The sequence below is a fragment of the Arachis ipaensis genome, chromosome B4 (assembly GCF_059453495.1).
Source record: "Arachis ipaensis isolate K30076 ecotype BB chromosome B4, ASM5945349v1, whole genome shotgun sequence".
Classification (NCBI taxonomy): domain Eukaryota; kingdom Viridiplantae; phylum Streptophyta; class Magnoliopsida; order Fabales; family Fabaceae; genus Arachis; species Arachis ipaensis.
The window spans coordinates 105245772-105263168 of record NC_142439.1 but is presented as its reverse complement, the minus strand read 5'-3'; the positions used below and the strand labels follow the sequence as shown (position 1 = coordinate 105263168).

Sequence of the window (17397 nt, the reverse complement as noted above, 5' to 3'; positions counted from 1 at the left end):
GCAAACAACTTTGAGCTGAAACCTTAGTTAGTTTCTCTGATGCAGCAGAACTGCAAGTTTCATGGACTTCCATCTGAAGATCCTTTTCAGTTCTTAACTGAATTCTTGCAGATATGTGATACTGTTAAGACTAATGGAGTAGATCCTGAAGTATACAGGCTCATGCTTTTCCCTTTTGCTGTAAGAGAAAGAGCTAGATTATGGTTGGATTCTCAACCCAAGGACAGCCTGAACTCTTGGGATAAGCTGGTCACGGCTTTCTTAGCCAAGTACTTTCCTCCTCAAAAGCTGAGTAAGCTTAGAGCTGATGTTCAAACCTTCAGACAGAAAGAAGGTGAATCCTTTTATGAAGCTTGGGAAAGATACAAACAGTTGACCAAAAAGTGTCCTTCTGACATGCTTTCAGAATGGACCATCCTGGATATATTCTATGATGGTTTATCTGAGCTATCAAAGATGTCACTGGACACTTCTGCAGGTGGATCCATTCACCTAAAGAAAACGCCTGCAGAAGCTCAAGAACTCATTGACATGGTTGCTAATAACCAGTTCATGTACACCTCTGAAAGGAATCCTGTGAGTAATGGGACACCTATGAAGAAGGGAGTTCTTGAAGTTGATACTCTGAATGCCATATTGGCTCAGAACAAAATATTGACTCAGCAAGTCAATATGATCTCTCAGAGTCTGCATGGAATGCAAGCTGCATCCAACAGTACTCAAGAGGCTTCTTATAAAGAAGAAGCTTATGATCCTGAGAACCCTGCAATAGCAGAGGTGAATTACTTAGGTGAACCTTATGGAAACACCTATAACTCATCATGGAGAAATCATCCAAATTTCTCATGGAAGGATCAAAAGCCTCAACAAGGCTTTAATAATGGTGGAAGAAATAGGTTTAACACTAATAAACCTTTTCCATCATCCACTCAGCAACAGACAGAGAACTCTGAACAAAATGCTTCTAATTTAGCAAACTTAGTCTCTGATCTATCCAAGGCCACTGAAAGTTTCATGAATGAAACAAGGTCTTCCATTAGAAATCTGGAAGCACAAGTGGGCCAGCTGAGTAAAAGGATCACTGAAATCCCTCCTAGTACTCTCCCAAGCAATACAGAAGAGAATCCAAAAGGAGAGTGCAAGGCCATTGACATAAGCATCATGGCCGAACCTGTGAGGAGAGGAGAGGACGTGAATCCCAAGGAGGAAGACCTCCTGGGACGTCCAGTGACCAATAAGGAGATTCCCTCTGAGGAACCAAAGGAATCTGAGACTCATCTAGAGACCATAGAGATTCCATTGAACCTCCTTATGCCCTTCATGAGCTCTGATGAGTATTCCTCTTCTGAAGAGAATGAGGATGTTACTGAAGAGCAAACTGCCAAGTTTCTTGGTGCAATCATGAAGCTGAATGCCAAATTATTTGGCATTGATACTTGGGAAGTTGAACCTCCCTTTTTCATCAATGAACTAAGTGATCTGGATCAACTGACATTGCCTCAGAAGAGACAGGATCCTGGAAAGTTCATAATACCCTGCACCATAGGCACCATGATCTTTAAGGCTCTGTATGACCTTGGTTCAGGAATAAACCTCATGCCCCTCTCTGTAATAGAGAAACTGGGAATCTATGGGGTGCAAGCTGCTAAAATCTCATTAGAGATGGTAGACAGTTCAAGAAAACAGGCTTATGGACAAGTAGAGGACGTGTTAGTAAAGGTTGAAGGCCTTTACATCCCTACTGATTTCATAGTCCTGGATACTGGAAAGGAAGAGGATGAATCCATCATCCTAGGAAGACCTTTCCTGGCCACAGCAAGAGCTGTGATTGATGTTGACAGAGGTGAAATAGTCCTTCAATGGAATGAGGACTCCCTTGTGTTTAAAACTCAAGGATCTCCCTCTGCAACCATGGAGAGGAAGCAGAAAAAGCTTCTCTCAAAGCAGAGTCAACCAGAGGCCCCACAGTCAAACTCTAAGTTTGGTGTTGGGAGGCCACAACCAAACTCTAAGTTTGGTGTTGAACTCCCATATCCAAACTCTAAGTTTGGTGTTGGAGAGTCTCAACAAAGCTCTGCACATCTGTGAGGCTCCATGAGAGCCCACTGTCAAGCTATTGACATTAAAGAAGCGCTTGTTGGGAGGCAACCCAATTTTTATCTAACTATATTTTTTCTTAGTTATATGTCTTTGTAGGTTCATGATCATGAGAAGTCACAAAATAAATATAAAAATTGAAAACAGAATCAAAAACAGCAGAAGAAAAATCACACCCTGAAGGAGCATCTGTCTGGCGTTCAGCGCCAGAACAGAGCATGGTTCTGGCGCTGAACGCCCAAAATGGGCAGCTTCTGGGCGCTGAACGCCAGAACAGGCATGGTTCTGGCATTCAACGCCAGAAATGGCACACAAATGGGCGCTGAACGCCCAAAATGGCCACCAACCTGGCGCTGAACGCCCAGAGTTGTGTACAAGGGCATTTTTACATGCCTAATGGGTGCAGGGATGTAATTCCTTGAACACCTCAGGATCTGTGGACCCTACAAGATCCACTCAGGATCTGTGGACCCCACAGGATCCACTCAGGATCTGTGGACCCCACAGGATCCCCACCTACCTCCACTCACTTTTTCTCACCACTCTCTTTCACACAACCCCATAAACACTCTTCCCCAAAAACCCTTCACCAATCACCTCAAACTCTCTTCCCCATCACCTCTTCACCACTCACATCCATCCACTCTTCCCCATAAACCTACCTTCAAAATTCAAAACCAATTTCCCACCCAAACCCACCCATATGGCCGAACCTTAACCCCCCCTCCCTTCCCTATATAAAGCCCTCCATTCTTCATCAAATTCACACAATACACCCCTCTACACCCTTCTTGGCCGAAACCACATCTCCCTCTCCCTCTCCATATTTCTTCTTCTTCTTCTTCTATTCTTTTGTTTATTGCTCGAGGGCGAGCAATATTCTAAGTTTGGTGTGGTAAAAGCATAGCTTTTTTGTTTTTCCATTACCATTTATGGCATCTAAGACCGGAGAATCCTCTAGAAGAGGGAAAGGGAAGACAAAAACTTCCACATCCGAGTCATGGAAGATGGAAAGGTTCATCTCCAAAGCCCATCAAGACCACTTCTATGATGTTGTGGCCAAGAAGAAGGTGATCCCTGAGGTCCCTTTCAAACTCAAAAGAAATGAGTATCCGGAGATCCGACATGAAATTCAAAGAAGAGGATGGGAAGTTCTAACAAATCCCATCCAACAAGTCGGCATCCTAATGGTTCAAGAGTTCTATGCTAATGCATGGATCACCAAGAACCATGATCAAAGTAAGAACCCGGATCCAAAGAACTATGTTACAATGGTTCGGGGGAAATACTTGGATTTTAGTCCGGAAAATGTGAGGTTGGCGTTCAACTTGCCAAACATGGAAGAGAACGCACGCCCCTACACAAGGAGAGTCAACTTTGATCAAAGGTTGGACCAAGTCCTTATGGACATATGTGTAGAAGGACCTCAATGGAAGGTTGACTCCAAAGGCAAGCCGGTTCAACTAAGAAGATTGGACCTCAAGCCTGTAGCTAGAGGATGGTTGGAGTTCATTCAATGTTCAATCATTCCCACGAGCAACCAGTCTGAAGTTACTATAGACCGGGCCATCATGATCCACAGCATCATGATTGGAGAAGAGGTGGAAGTTCATGAGATTATACCTCAAGAACTCTACAAGGTGGCTGACAAGTCCTCCACCATGGCAAGGTTAGCCTTTCCTCACCTCATTTGCCACCTATGCAATTCGGCTGGGATTGACATAGAGGGAGATATCCTCATTAAAGAGGACAAGCCCATCACTAAGAAAAAGATGGAGCAAGCAAGAGAGCCCATTCATGGAGCTCAAGAGGCGTATGAAGCTCATCACCATGAGATCCCGGAGATGCCTCAAATGCACTTTCCTCCACAAAACTATTGGGAGCAAATCAACACCTCCCTAGGAGAATTGAGTTCCAATATGGGACAACTAAGGGTGGAACATCAAGAGCACTCCATCATGCTTCATGAAATAAGAGAAGATCAAAAAGCAATGAGGGAGGAGCAACAAAGACAAGGAAGAGACATAGAAGAGCTCAAGGACATCATTGGTGCCTCAAGAAGGAAACGCCACCATCACTAAGGTGGATTCATTCCTTGTTCTTGCTTTCTCTATTTTTCGTTTTCTATGTTATGTGCTTATCTATGTTTGTGTCTTCATTACATGATCATTAGTAGTAGTAACTATGTCTTAAAGTTATGAATGTCCTATGAATCCATCACCTCTCTTAAATAAAAACCGTTTTAATTCAAAAGAACAAAAAGTACATGAGTTTCGAATTTATCCTTGAACTTAGTTTAATTATATTGATGTGGTGACAATGCTTCTTGTTTTCTGAATGTATGCTTGAACAGTGCATATGTCTTTTGAAGTTGTTGTTTAAGAATGTTAAATATGTTGGCTCTTGAAAGAATGATGACTAGGAGACATGTTATTTGATAATCTGAAAAATCATAAAAATGATTCTTGAAGCAAGAAAAAGCAGCAAAGAACAAAGCTTGCAGAAAAAAAAATTTATAGGCAAAAAAAAATTAGAAAGAAAAAGAAAAAGCAAGCAGAAAAAGCCAAAAGCTCTTAAAACCAAGAGGCAAGAGCAAAAAGCCAATAACCCTTAAAACCAAAAGGCAAGGGCAAATAAAAAGGATCCCAAGGTTTTGAGCATCAGTGGATAGGAGGGCCTAAAGGAATAAAATCCTGGTCTAAGCGGCTAAACCAAGCTGTCCCTAACCATGTGCTTGTGGCGTGTAGGTGTCAAGTGAAAACTTGAGACTGAGCGGTTAAAGTCAAGGTCCAAAGCAAAAAAAGAGTGTGCTTAAGAACCCTGGACACCTCTAATTGGGGACTTTAGCAAAGCTGAGTCACAATCTGAAAAGGTTCACCCAATTATGTGTCTGTGGCATTTATGTATCCGGTGGTAATACTGGAAAACAAAGTGCTTAGGGCCACGGCCAAGACTCATAAAGAAGCTGTGTTCAAGAATCATCATAATGAACTAGGAGAGTCAATAACACTATTCGAAATCTGAAGTTCCTATAGATACCAATCATTCTGAACCTCAATGGATAAAGTGAGATGCCAAAACTATTCAAGAGGCAAAAAGCTATAAGTCCCGCTCATATGATTGAAGCTCTGTTTCATTGATAGTTTGGAATTTATAGTATATTCTCTTCTTTTTATCCTATTTGATTTTCAGTTGCTTGGGGACAAGCAACAATTTAAGTTTGGTGTTGTGATGAGCAGATAATTTATACACTTTTTGACATTGTTTTTAGTATATTTTTAGTAGGATCTAGTTACTTTTAGGGATGTTTTCATTAGTTTTTATGTTAAATTCACATTTCTGGACTTTACTATGAGTTTGTGTGTTTTTCTGTGATTTCAAGTATTTTCTGGCTGAAATTGAGGGACTTGAGCAGAAATCAGATTCAGAGGTTGAAGAAGGACTGCTGATGCTGTTGGATTCTGACCTCCCTGCACTCAAAGTGGATTTTCTGGAGCTACAGAACTCGAAATGGCGCGCTTCCAATTGCGTTGGAAAGTAGACATCCAGGGCTTTCCAGCAATATATAATAGTCCATACTTTGGCCAATAATAGACGACGTAAACTGGCGTTCAACGCCAGCTTTCTACCCAAATCTGGCATCCAGCGCCAGAAAAGGAGCCAAAACCAGAGTTGAACGCCCAAACTGGCACTAAAACTGGCGTTCAACTCCAAGGAGGACCTCTACACGTGCCACACTCAAGCTCAGCCCAAACACACACCAAGTGGGCCCAGGAAGTGGATTTATGCATCAATTACTTACTCATGTAAACCCTAGTAGCTAGTTTATTATAAATAGGACCTTTTACTATTGTATTAGGTATCTTTGGTCTCAGTTTTAATCCATTGTTCATCTTAGGAGACTATTGATCACGTTTTAGGGGGCTGGCCATCTCGGCCATGCCTGGACCTTCACTTATGTATTTTTAACGGTAGAGTTTCTACACTCCATAGATTAAGGTGTGGAGCTCTGCTGTTCCTCAAAGATTAATGCAAAGTACTACTGTTTTCTATTCAATTCTTCTTATTTCGCTTCTAAGATATCCATTCGCACCCAAGAACGTGATGAAGGTGATGATTATGTGTGACGCTCATCATCCTTTTCCCTTATGAACGCGTGCCTGACAAACACTTCTGTTCTACATGAAATAAGCTAGAATGAGTACCTCTTAGATCTCCTAACCAGAATCTTCGTGGCGTAAGCTAGAATGATGGCGGCATTCAAGAGAATCCGGAAAGTCTAAACCTTGTCTGTGGTATTCCGAGTAGGATTCAATGATTGAATGACTGTGACGAGCTCCTAACTCGCGATTGCAGGGCGTTAGTGACAGACGCAAAAGGATAGTAAATCCTATTCCAGCATGATCGAGAACCGACAGATGAATAGCCGTGCCATGACAGGGTGCGTGAGCATATTATTCACTGAGAGGATAAGATGAAGCCATTGGCAAGGGTGATGCCTCCAGACGATTAGCCGTGCCGTGACAGGGCATTGGATCATTTTCCCGAGAGATGACCGAAAGTAGCCATTGACAGTGGTGATGTATCACATAAAGCCAGCCATGGAAAGGAGTAAGACTGATTGGATGAAGATAGCAGGAAAGCAGAGGTTCAGAGGAACGAAAAGCAACTCCATTCGCTTATCTGAAATTCCTACCAATGAATTGCATAAGTATCTCTATCCCTATTTTATTATATAATATTCGAAAACACCATTATCACTTTATATCTGCCTGACTGAGATTTACAAGGTGACCATAGCTTGCTTCATACCAACAATCTCCGTGAGATTCGACCCTTACTCACGTAAGGTATTACTTGGACGACCCAGTGCACTTGCTGGTTAGTTGTATCGAAGTTGTGACAAATTATGAATGTGTAATCACGATTACGCATACCAAGTTGCTCACATGCCAGGAATAGTTTGAGCCTGGACATCACAATTTCGTACACCACCTACCATGAATATTAACTTGCTATTCTTCTCACCTTAGTTTGTCAAAATGTACTACATGATTCTTTTCTTGCTTGGGGACAAGCAAGGTTTTTGTTTGGTGTTGTGATGACATGTCATCATGTCATGTTTTTCTATGCTTTTCCATACAAGAAATTGATGATTAGTGCTTAAATATTGCATTCTTTTGTGCTTAAATGGTATATTTCTTTGATCTTTTAATTTTATAAACTTTGTAGGAAATAAGTGGAAAAAGAAGCAAAATAGCACAAAATCAGCTCAAAAGAAGAAAAGAAGAATTTTGGGCACGCTTTGAAGATCGAGCACACTTTGGAACCTTAGGCCACACTTTTGAAAGCGTAGCCCATGACCATGAAGCCTTAGCATTAATAACTAAAGCATGCATACATTTAATTATTAATGCCATCATGATGCATTATTAACGCATTAGGCATGGAGAATGAATGCTACGTTAAAGCAATTGGCATTATTAGTTAATGAATGCATGCATGAAACCTTTAATCATTAATGCCAAGTGAGAATGAATTGAATGAAAACGGCATTATTAATTAAACCAACAAAGGAATGCATGAAACATTTGAGTGGTAAAGCCAATGAATGAAAGAAACAAAGGCTAGCGCTCATTAAAGGGAGCGCTACGTTGAATTTTGTTCACTTTTTCGGACTTTTCTTTAAGCCTTGTGATAGCATGACCATGCCTCCTTCAAAGGGCCATAACTTGAGCTATAGATGTCCAATTGATGCGCTTGTAGTTGCGTTGGAAAGCTGACATTCAGAGCTTTCCAACAATATATAGTAATCTATATTTGGCATGAAATTGAAGTACAAGTGATAGGCATCTTTAAGGCCCAAAAATCAACCAAAAGGAAGGCACAACAAAGCACTAGGCCAAGGCTCGAAGAGCGGGCACCAAGAGAAAAGCTAGGTGCATGCCATGACACGGACGAGGCACACAAGGAGGAGTAGCGCTCAAAAATTCAAGCATAGCGCTCCCTTTTGCTCAATTTTTCGTGCCTCTCAATCTTGGCCAAGGAAAGCAAAGCTGGCCCAGGGAAGCAAAGGAATGTAGCGCTCAAAAAGTGAGTGGAACGCTCACTTAGTGAATACTATGGGAAAGGACCAATTGCAACCAAGGTTCACCAACCAAGAGTGAACGTAACGCTCACTATACCAAACGGAGCGCTCCCCTGGGAGTGAACCAAGCCACTCCTGACCCATGCCATCAAAAGCCATCCTGGATCCAATTCTTTACAGACCCAAGTCACCAAATGCATCCGGATCCACTCTCATTCAAATCCAAAGCAAGCAAAGCCCATATCATCACTCAAAGGCACAAGAAATAATTAGATTAGGAATTTTATTTGAATTATAATTTGTTTTCAATTTTAATTTCATTTTCATTTTTTGTAAAAGCCTATGAAAAGGCATCTGTTCCATTTTAGAAACAAGGCTGGCTCTGCTAGAGAGCAATAGGAGTAGGGTAGAATAAAAAGTTCTCTCTTTGAAACACTTTAATTTTTCTGCACTTTTACATTTCAAGTATTGCAATTCAATTTCACAGTTTCATTTTCGTTGAGCTTGATTTACTCTTCTGCACTTCTACTTCTCCGCAACTTTACATTTCTGTCCATGATTCAATCTAATTTACTCTTCCTGCAAGTTTAATTTCATGCAATTGCTCTAAGTCATGATTTCTTCTTCTGCAATTTACATTTGAGTTTGCTGTGAGCTTGATTTAATTTTCCTACAATTTAAATTTCCTGTTACCTGTTCTCAAGAACACTTCGATTGCTTGCTTCATTGCTTTCTTTAATTTCCAGCACCCATCCCCCTTTACATTTGATGCAATTTACATTTCTTGTTCTTTAAGATTTTGTCAATTTACTTCCTGCAAGTTGGAACTGATGCCAATTTACATTCCTTGCTCTTTATGTTTCTGCTCATTTACTTTTTGCAACTTTAAATTTCTTATCATTTACATTCTGTTGCTTCAAATTTCATCAAATTCACCAATGTTAGCTTGACTAAACTAATCACCCACTAAAGTTGCTTGATCCATCAATCCCTGTGGGATCGACCTCGCTCTTGTGAGTTATTATTACTTGATGCGACCCGGTACACTTGCCGGTGAGTTTTGTGTGGAATTGCTTTTGCACCCATCAAGTTTTTGGCGCCGTTACCGGGGGATTGATTTAGATCAACAATGATTAAGTGGGTGAGAAGTCTTGATTAAGCATTTTCTTTGTTTTTGTTTTCTATTTTAAAATGACACCAAGGTGTTTGAGTTATTACCTCACTAAGAAATTCTTCTCTTAGATATGAATTTCAATTTTTATTGGTGTTGTGTTTTACAAAATTCAAATGGAGTTCAACTCATCTTATGATCAAATAAATTTTAAGGGATATTACCCACCATCACCAATTTCTAATGATGGCTGGGAATATCACCAACAAATTACAGATTCTGAGCACTCCAATCAATGGAGATATGCTTTAGAACCACAAGATGAGCCAGACAATCTCATGGGATATTGCCCACCATCAGAGTATGATTCAAATCATTATCCTAATGATGGTTGGGAATATCACCAAGGAATGATAAATGATGAAGCAAATCACATGAGATATTGTCCAGAACCACAAAATGATCTATGTCATTATCCTCATCGTGTCTGGGTATATCAACAAGAATGTGAACAATCAAGTGCAATAAATGCCCTCCCAGAGCCACAAAGTGCTCATACTGTGATGACAGTTACACAAACCGTGGCTGAAAAGGGAATTTCAACGATTCATATTCCACTCATCAAGAAACATCATCATTGGAGTATGCTTTCAATGAGTTCATGCAAGATTGTCCCCCAAGGCAACAAAATGATTCATACTGTGATGAATTCAACAATGATTTAAGTTGTGCTTGGGAAAATTAAAATCAGAAAGCATTTGACAATTTATACTCCACTTATCAAGAGCTATCATCACTTGAGCAAACCTTCAATTCATTCATGGAAAACTGTCAAACCTCACCTCTCAGTTTTTCATCTGAAAATTCTTCATCAATTAACTATCCCTTGACACAAAATCTCTTCCAAAACTCACAGTCCACACAAATTTCCATGGACCAAAGCCTCTTAAGGCTTGAAACCATGCTTGAAAGATGTGAAGGGGAAGCACAGAGATCCTGAAATGACCAAGAGAACTCCTTCAAAAACATGGAAGTGCTGGTAAACTAAATGATAAGTGTGAAGGAGGAAGTGGAAGAGCAAGAAGAAGAGGCCCCGGTGTCAAGCAAATTTTCAGTGAAGAATGAGGTGGTTGAAACTGAAACTGCACTTGAGATGACAAGAGAACATGAAAACTCACAACCCTCACAAACTTTCCTGAACCAAAGACTCTCAACACTTGAATCTGTGATTGAAAGATATGAAGAGGAGATGAAGAAATCTTGGGAAGAACAACAAACCTCCTCCATGAAAGTGCTATTAAGTCAAATGTTGGGTGCAAAAGAGTAAGTGGAAGAACAAGAAAGTGAGAAAGTCAATCAAGAGAATTCACACTCAAGTGAAGCAGAGAAGTACATAGAGGAAGAGCTTATGGAACTACCCATTCAAAAGGCTCTTGATGAAGATAAAACTCCAATAATCACACAACCACCAAACACTGATAACCAAGAAGTGAAGGCAACTAACAAGAGCACCAATCCCACCCCTGATCCAGCAAGCAAGCTCAATCAAGCCATTAACAAAAGAAAGCTTACTGAGGAGAGACCAAGACAGGGGGCAATAGCTGAATTCTCTCCCCCCTTGAAGTCATTCCTCTTAACAAACTAGAAGAAGAGGAAGAAAGTGAAGAACAACATGTCAAGCTAATGACACTAAAAGAGCGCTTGTTGGGAGGCAACCCAACCGTAGGTAACATTTCATTTCTTTGTTTACTCTCTATGTCTGCTTTGTTTATTTTCTTTCTCTGTTTTGTTTAAATTTCAATAAATTAGCATATGCTTACATTCTAAGTTTGGTTTTTCCATGCAATAATTGGTTTTCAATCCCTCTGGATGATTGCATCAATTCTAAATGAAAGTGTCACATTAAGATTCTAAGTTTGGTGTGCCACTTAATTCCTATGCAATTCATTAAGCAACACCACTTGTCTGCATAATCATAATGCCCTTTGCAGTGTTATCTTTCTTTTAGTTAGACAATTTTAGTTTTCTCTTTATTTTAGTCATTTTTTTGTTTTTAATGCTTTCTTCTATTAACTGTTTTTGTTAATACATCACCAAGAGATCCTTATTCATGACAGATTCTTGCCTTGGTGATTGTACTTAACATATAACAGTTTTATTTGTTTAGTCTTAATTCAAATAAATGGACATGTGGTTGCATTCTAAGTTTAGTATTGCTATGCAACAAAATTTGTCTCCAATCTATACTGGATACTTGCATCAATTCTAATTGAAAGTGTCACACTAAGTTTGGTGTGCCACTTATCTTTTATGCACTCTATCATGCACACCCTCTTATGTTTGCAATCACAATGTCTCTGTTTCCTGTGCCTTGATTGTTATCTTTAATTTTGCTTGCTTAAAACACATGTACTACTAACATTTCATTGTGTAAGACACTCATGATCCATCTTAGCCCCATCACCACTGTTCTAATTGTTGCTTGAGGATGAGCAAGCATTCTGAAGTTGGTAGGGGAAGGGAAAGAATAAGAGAAAAATGACAATAATAGAGAAGATGAATTACAAGGTTGTAAAGTTCATTTTCTTCTCATTTGTTTCCAGCACTTTAAATTGCATGATTGTCTTTATCTTCTCTGTTAACATGTGTGTATGAATAAGCATAGCCTAAATTTTGATCTGTAACATGTTGCATTATAACTACCAATTTGAGTTTTGTGAGTTCAAAAACAATAAAGTATCATGATCATAAACAAACAAGGCATTAAAGAAGAACTCATCATGTGCATACAAGTATTGGAGGGCTAGTATGATTAATTGTTGCTCAATTACATTAGATTTTATTTAATTGAAGTTTTCATCTAGGACATTTTGTGAAATCTTTGGAAATCATGAAAATCTTGAAGAAGCAAATGCAGTTAAGGCAAGAAAAGAAAAAGGGAAAGAATGAGAAAGCTGAAGGCTCTGAGTACCAATGACAATTTTATTGTTAAGTACTTGTGGTGTTTATGTATTAGGAAAAAATCTTTTAAACAAAACACTTAGAAGTCAAGGCTAGGCTCAAGTGCAAAAGCACTCCCTCAAAGTTCAAGGTTCTGAGCATCAATGATTAGAGAGTCAAGAAAAGAAACAAATGAGCTTAATGTAGTCCTCTAATTCAATGCTTGTGGTGCTTATGTATCAAGTGGTAATACTTGAAAACAAAGCATTTAGAATCATAGCTTTGTTATCAACTCATGGGGTAAAGCACCCAAAGGAGAAGCTAATAAGAGAATGTAAAGCTTGTTTTCAAGGAAGAAACATAAGGAAAAGATTTCATAAAATGAGCTACATAGAAGCATCAATCATTTACATTTCTTTTGTGATTGTAGCATGCATAGAAAACTAGCCTACCATGAATATTAACTTGCTATTCTTCTCACCTTAGTTTGTCAAAATGTACTACATGATTCTTTTCTTGCTTGGGGACAAGCAAGGTTTTTGTTTGGTGTTGTGATGACATGTCATCATGTCATGTTTTTCTATGCTTTTCCATACAAGAAATTGATGATTAGTGCTTAAATATTGCATTCTTTTGTGCTTAAATGGTATATTTCTTTGATCTTTTAATTTTATAAACTTTGTAGGAAATAAGTGGAAAAAGAAGCAAAATAGCACAAAATCAGCTCAAAAGAAGAAAAGAAGAATTTTGGGGCACGCTTTGAAGATCGAGCACGCTTTGGAACCTTAGACCACACTTTTGAAAGCGTAGCCCATGACCATGAAGCCTTGGCATTAATAACTAAAGCATGCATACATTTAATTATTAATGCCATCATGATGCATTATTAACGCATTAGGCATGGAGAATGAATGCTACGTTAAAGCAATTGGCATTATTAGTTAATGAATGCATGCATGAAACCTTTAATCATTAATGCCAAGTGAGAATGAATTGAATGAAAACGGCATTATTAATTAAACCAACAAAGGCATGCATGAAACATTTGAGTGTTAAAGCCAATGAATGAAAGAAACAAAGGCTAGCGCTCATTAAAGGGAGCGCTACGTTGAATTTTGTTCACTTTTTCGGACTTTTCTTTAAGCCTTGTGATAGCATGACCATGCCTCCTTCAAAGGGCCATAACTTGAGCTATTGTTGTCCAATTGATGCGCTTCTAGTTGCGTTGGAAAGCTGACATTCAGAGCTTTCCAACGATATATAGCAATCTATATTTGGCGTGAAATTGAAGTACAAGTAATAGACATCTTTAAGGCCCAAAAATCAACCAAAAGGAAGGCACAACAAAGCACTAGGCCAAGGCTCGAAGAGGGGGCACCAAGAGAAAAGCTAGGTGCATGCCATGACACGGACGAGGCACACAAGGAGGAGTAGCGCTCAAAAATTCAAGCATAGCGCTCCCTTTTGCTCACTTTTTCGTGCCTCTCAATCTTGGCCAAGGAAAGCAAAGCTGGCCCACGGAAGCAAAGGAATGTAGTGCTCAAAAAGTGAGCGGAACGCTCACTTAGTGAACGCTATGGGCAAGGACCAATTGCAACCAAGGTTCACTAACCAAGAGTGAACGTAACGCTCACTATACCAAACGGAGCGCTCCCCTGGGAGTGAACCAAGCCACTCCTGACCCATGCCATCAAAAGCCATCCTGGATCCAATTCTTCACAGACCCAAGTCACGAAATGCATCCGGATCCACTCTCATTCAAATCCAAAGCAAGCAAAGCCCATATCATCACTCAAAGGCACAAGAAACAATTAGATTAGGAATTTCATTTGAATTATAATTTGTTTTCAATTTCAATTTCATTTTTATTTTTTTTAAAAGCCTATTAAAAGGCTTCTGTTCCATTTTAGAAAGAAGGCTGGCTCTGCTAGAGAGCAATAGGAGTAGGGTAGAATAGAAAGTTCTCTTTGAAACAGTTTAATTTTTCTGCACTTTTACGTTTCAAGTATTGCAATTCAATTTCACAGTTTCATTTTTGTTGAGCTTGATTTACTCTTCTGCACTTCTACTTCTCCGCAACTTTACATTTCTGTCCATGATTCAATCTGATTTACTCTTCCTGCAAGTTTAATTTCATGCAATTGCTCTAAGTCATGATTTCTTCCTCTGCAATTTACATTTGAGTTTGCTGTGAGCTTGATTTAATTTTCCTACAATTTAAATTTCCTGTTACCTGTTCTCAAGATCACTTCGATTGCTTGCTTCATTGCTTTCTTTAATTTCCAGAACCCATCCCCCTTTACATTTGATGCAATTTACATTTCTTGTTCTTTAAGATTTTGTCAATTTACTTCCTGCAAGTTAGAACTGATGCCAATTTACATTCCTTGCTCTTTATGTTTCTGCTCATTTACTTTTTGCAACTTTAAATTTCTTATCATTTACATTCTGTTGCTTCAAATTTCATCAAATTCACCAATGTTAGCTTGACTAAACTAATCACCCACTAAAGTTGCTTGATCCATCAATCCCTGTGGGATCGACCTCGCTCTTTTGAGTTATTACTACTTGATGCGACCCGATACACTTGCCGGTGAGTTTTGTGTGGAATCGCTTTTCCACCCATCATCGACGCGTACGCGTGACATGCGCGATCTGTAGAAATCACTGAAAATGCTGGGGGTGATTTTAGGCTGAGTTTGGACCCAGTTTCCGGCCCAGAAACGCAGACTAGAGCCAGGAAATGAGCAGAGACTCGAGATAGATTCTCGTTAGCTTAGTTTTAGTTTTAGTTTTGGGATCTTAGAGAGAAACTACCCTTCCTCTAAGTTTTCTTTTACATTCACATATTTTTAGCTTTATGCTTTTGCTTTGGATATTGAAAAGAGTCATTACCTCCGTTGAAGTCATTATTCTAGTTTGTTTTCTTATTCCCTTACTCTTCCATATCCTTAATCTTTGTTTAGAGTTACAATTGGATTGTTTTTAGAATTTATTAATACAAATGATTACTTTTACTTTTAATTAATTTGTAGTTATTGTTTATCATGTCTTCCTTCAATTTCCTCTTTAATTCTGTGCAAGTAGTTTTCATGTCAATGGAGTAGACTCCGAACTTAACTTGGGGGTTGATTAAATGGAGACCCTAGAGTTGGAATGCTCAAGTGATTAGTTAAATTGGAAGTTGTTGGCTAATTCTCTATTTACTAACGCTAGACCTTCCCAAGGGAGAGGACTAGGATTTGCGAATAAGAGTTAGCTCAATCACTTGACTTTCCTTTATTTAGTAAGGGTTAACTAAGTGAAAATAACAACCTCTTTATACTACACTTGAGAGAATTCCCACAAGGACAGAACTTCCAATTAATCATTCCCCCAGTCAAGGCTTTTTATTCTGAATATATAAATTTCTTTTAAATTTCATTGCTAATTTACAATTATTTATTTCTTGTTATTCAACTCTCAAAATTTCTCGAAAAACTCCTGATTAGTAAGATAGCACCCTTTTGTCAACTCGTTGGGAGACGATCTGCGATTCATACTCCCAGTATTTTTATTCTGATCTTTGTGACAACCTTTCTAAATTGATAAGCGGATTTTTGCTGGTTAAGAACTATACTCGCAACGTATTTCTTATATTAATTTCTTAATTGGCTGATTTCTGCCCCCATCAATTTTGGACCTTTTGTGGTCACCAATGTATCACCCTATAGTCATATAGAACTCCAAGACAGACACCCTGATAAAAGATTTACAGTGAATAGATAGAGAGTCAAGCATTATCTAGGGGACAATCTGGAGCAAGAGAGCTCTACACTGTTACTAACATGACATCAGTAAGGTCAAGCTAATGATGATAAAGAAGCGCTTGTTGGGAGGCAACCCAACCATAAGTAGTGTATTACTGTCTTAGTCCTTTTATTTATTCTCATTCATATTCATTTTCAGTTCATTTCATATTAATTTTCGTAGTTTTCCTTTTCTTTTTAACGTTTGTGATCATGTGCAGTCCTTAGAATAGAAACAGAGATGATAAAAATTGAAAACAAATCACCTTGGAGATACCTCTTGCTGGGCGTTCAATGCCCAAGAAGAACAGAGGGCTGGCATTGAATGCCAGCAAGGAAGCATTGTGGGCATCCAACGCCCAATGGGGGGTGAAGAACTGCCGTTGAACGCCAGAAAGGGAGTTCCCTTGGGCGTTCAATGCCCACTCAGGGGCAGAGTCAAAGCATTGTTGGTCCCCTATGGGCGTTCAATGCCCATTCTTGGCATTGAACGCCCAGGAGGGGGGAGATCCATACATTCAAAATTCCAAGAAAGAGAAGGAGGGATTGACTTGGTCAAACCATATTTTTCAAAATCATATCTTTTCATCAATCTTTTCTTCAAATCAATATCTATTTTAATTTAAATTGAATTCAAACCATATCTCTTTTAACAACTTAATTTCCAACCTTATATTTTCAAATCAAATCTCCTTTAATTCAATTCTTTTTCAAATATTTTTTAATCTATATCTTATCCTTCATATCTTTTCTTCATGTATACCATCTCTTCCCACATGATCCTCTTTCAAATCTTTTTCAAATCTTTCCTCTCAACTTTCGATCATATCTTGTTATCATATCTTCAAAATTCAAATTGATTATCTTTCCCCTTTTATAAAGACCCACCCTCCCTTACTTCTTCCTCTACATTCAAATTCTCCCTTCTCCTTCACGCCTCTCTTCCTCCTTCTTACGTCTCTTCTTCTCCTCCTTTTTGCTCGGGACGAGCAAACCTTTTAAGTTTGATGTGGCAAAGTGTTCCTTTTTCACTTATTTACAATCCATGGCTCCAAGAAGTGGAAGATCCACATCAAGAAACAAGAAAGAAAGTGCCCCAACAACAAATACCTATAAACCTTACAAATTCTACTCCAAGCTTCATAAAAACTATTACTATGAAGTAATGTGTAAAAAGTCAATGATTTTGGAAGTCAAGTTTGACTTAAAAGAAGATGAATATCCAAAAATCCAAGAACAAATTCAAAAGAGGGGTTAGGAAATTCTGGCCAACCCCGCAACCAATGTTGGAATAGTAAGCATCCGTGAGTTCTTTGTAAATCTATGGATGACAGATAAATAAAAGAAAGAGGGACAGGGATTCTATACATGGC

General features: G+C 38.9%; 1 non-coding gene across 1 annotated transcript; it reads right to left on the bottom strand.

Moving 5' to 3' along the window:
* Nucleotides 1-294: 294 nt before the first annotated feature.
* On the bottom strand, nucleotides 295-402 carry LOC148568656 (small nucleolar RNA R71). The gene has a single exon (XR_015881519.1). It is a non-coding gene; the product is annotated as a small nucleolar RNA R71 (small nucleolar RNA).
* Nucleotides 403-17397: the final 16995 nt, after the last annotated feature.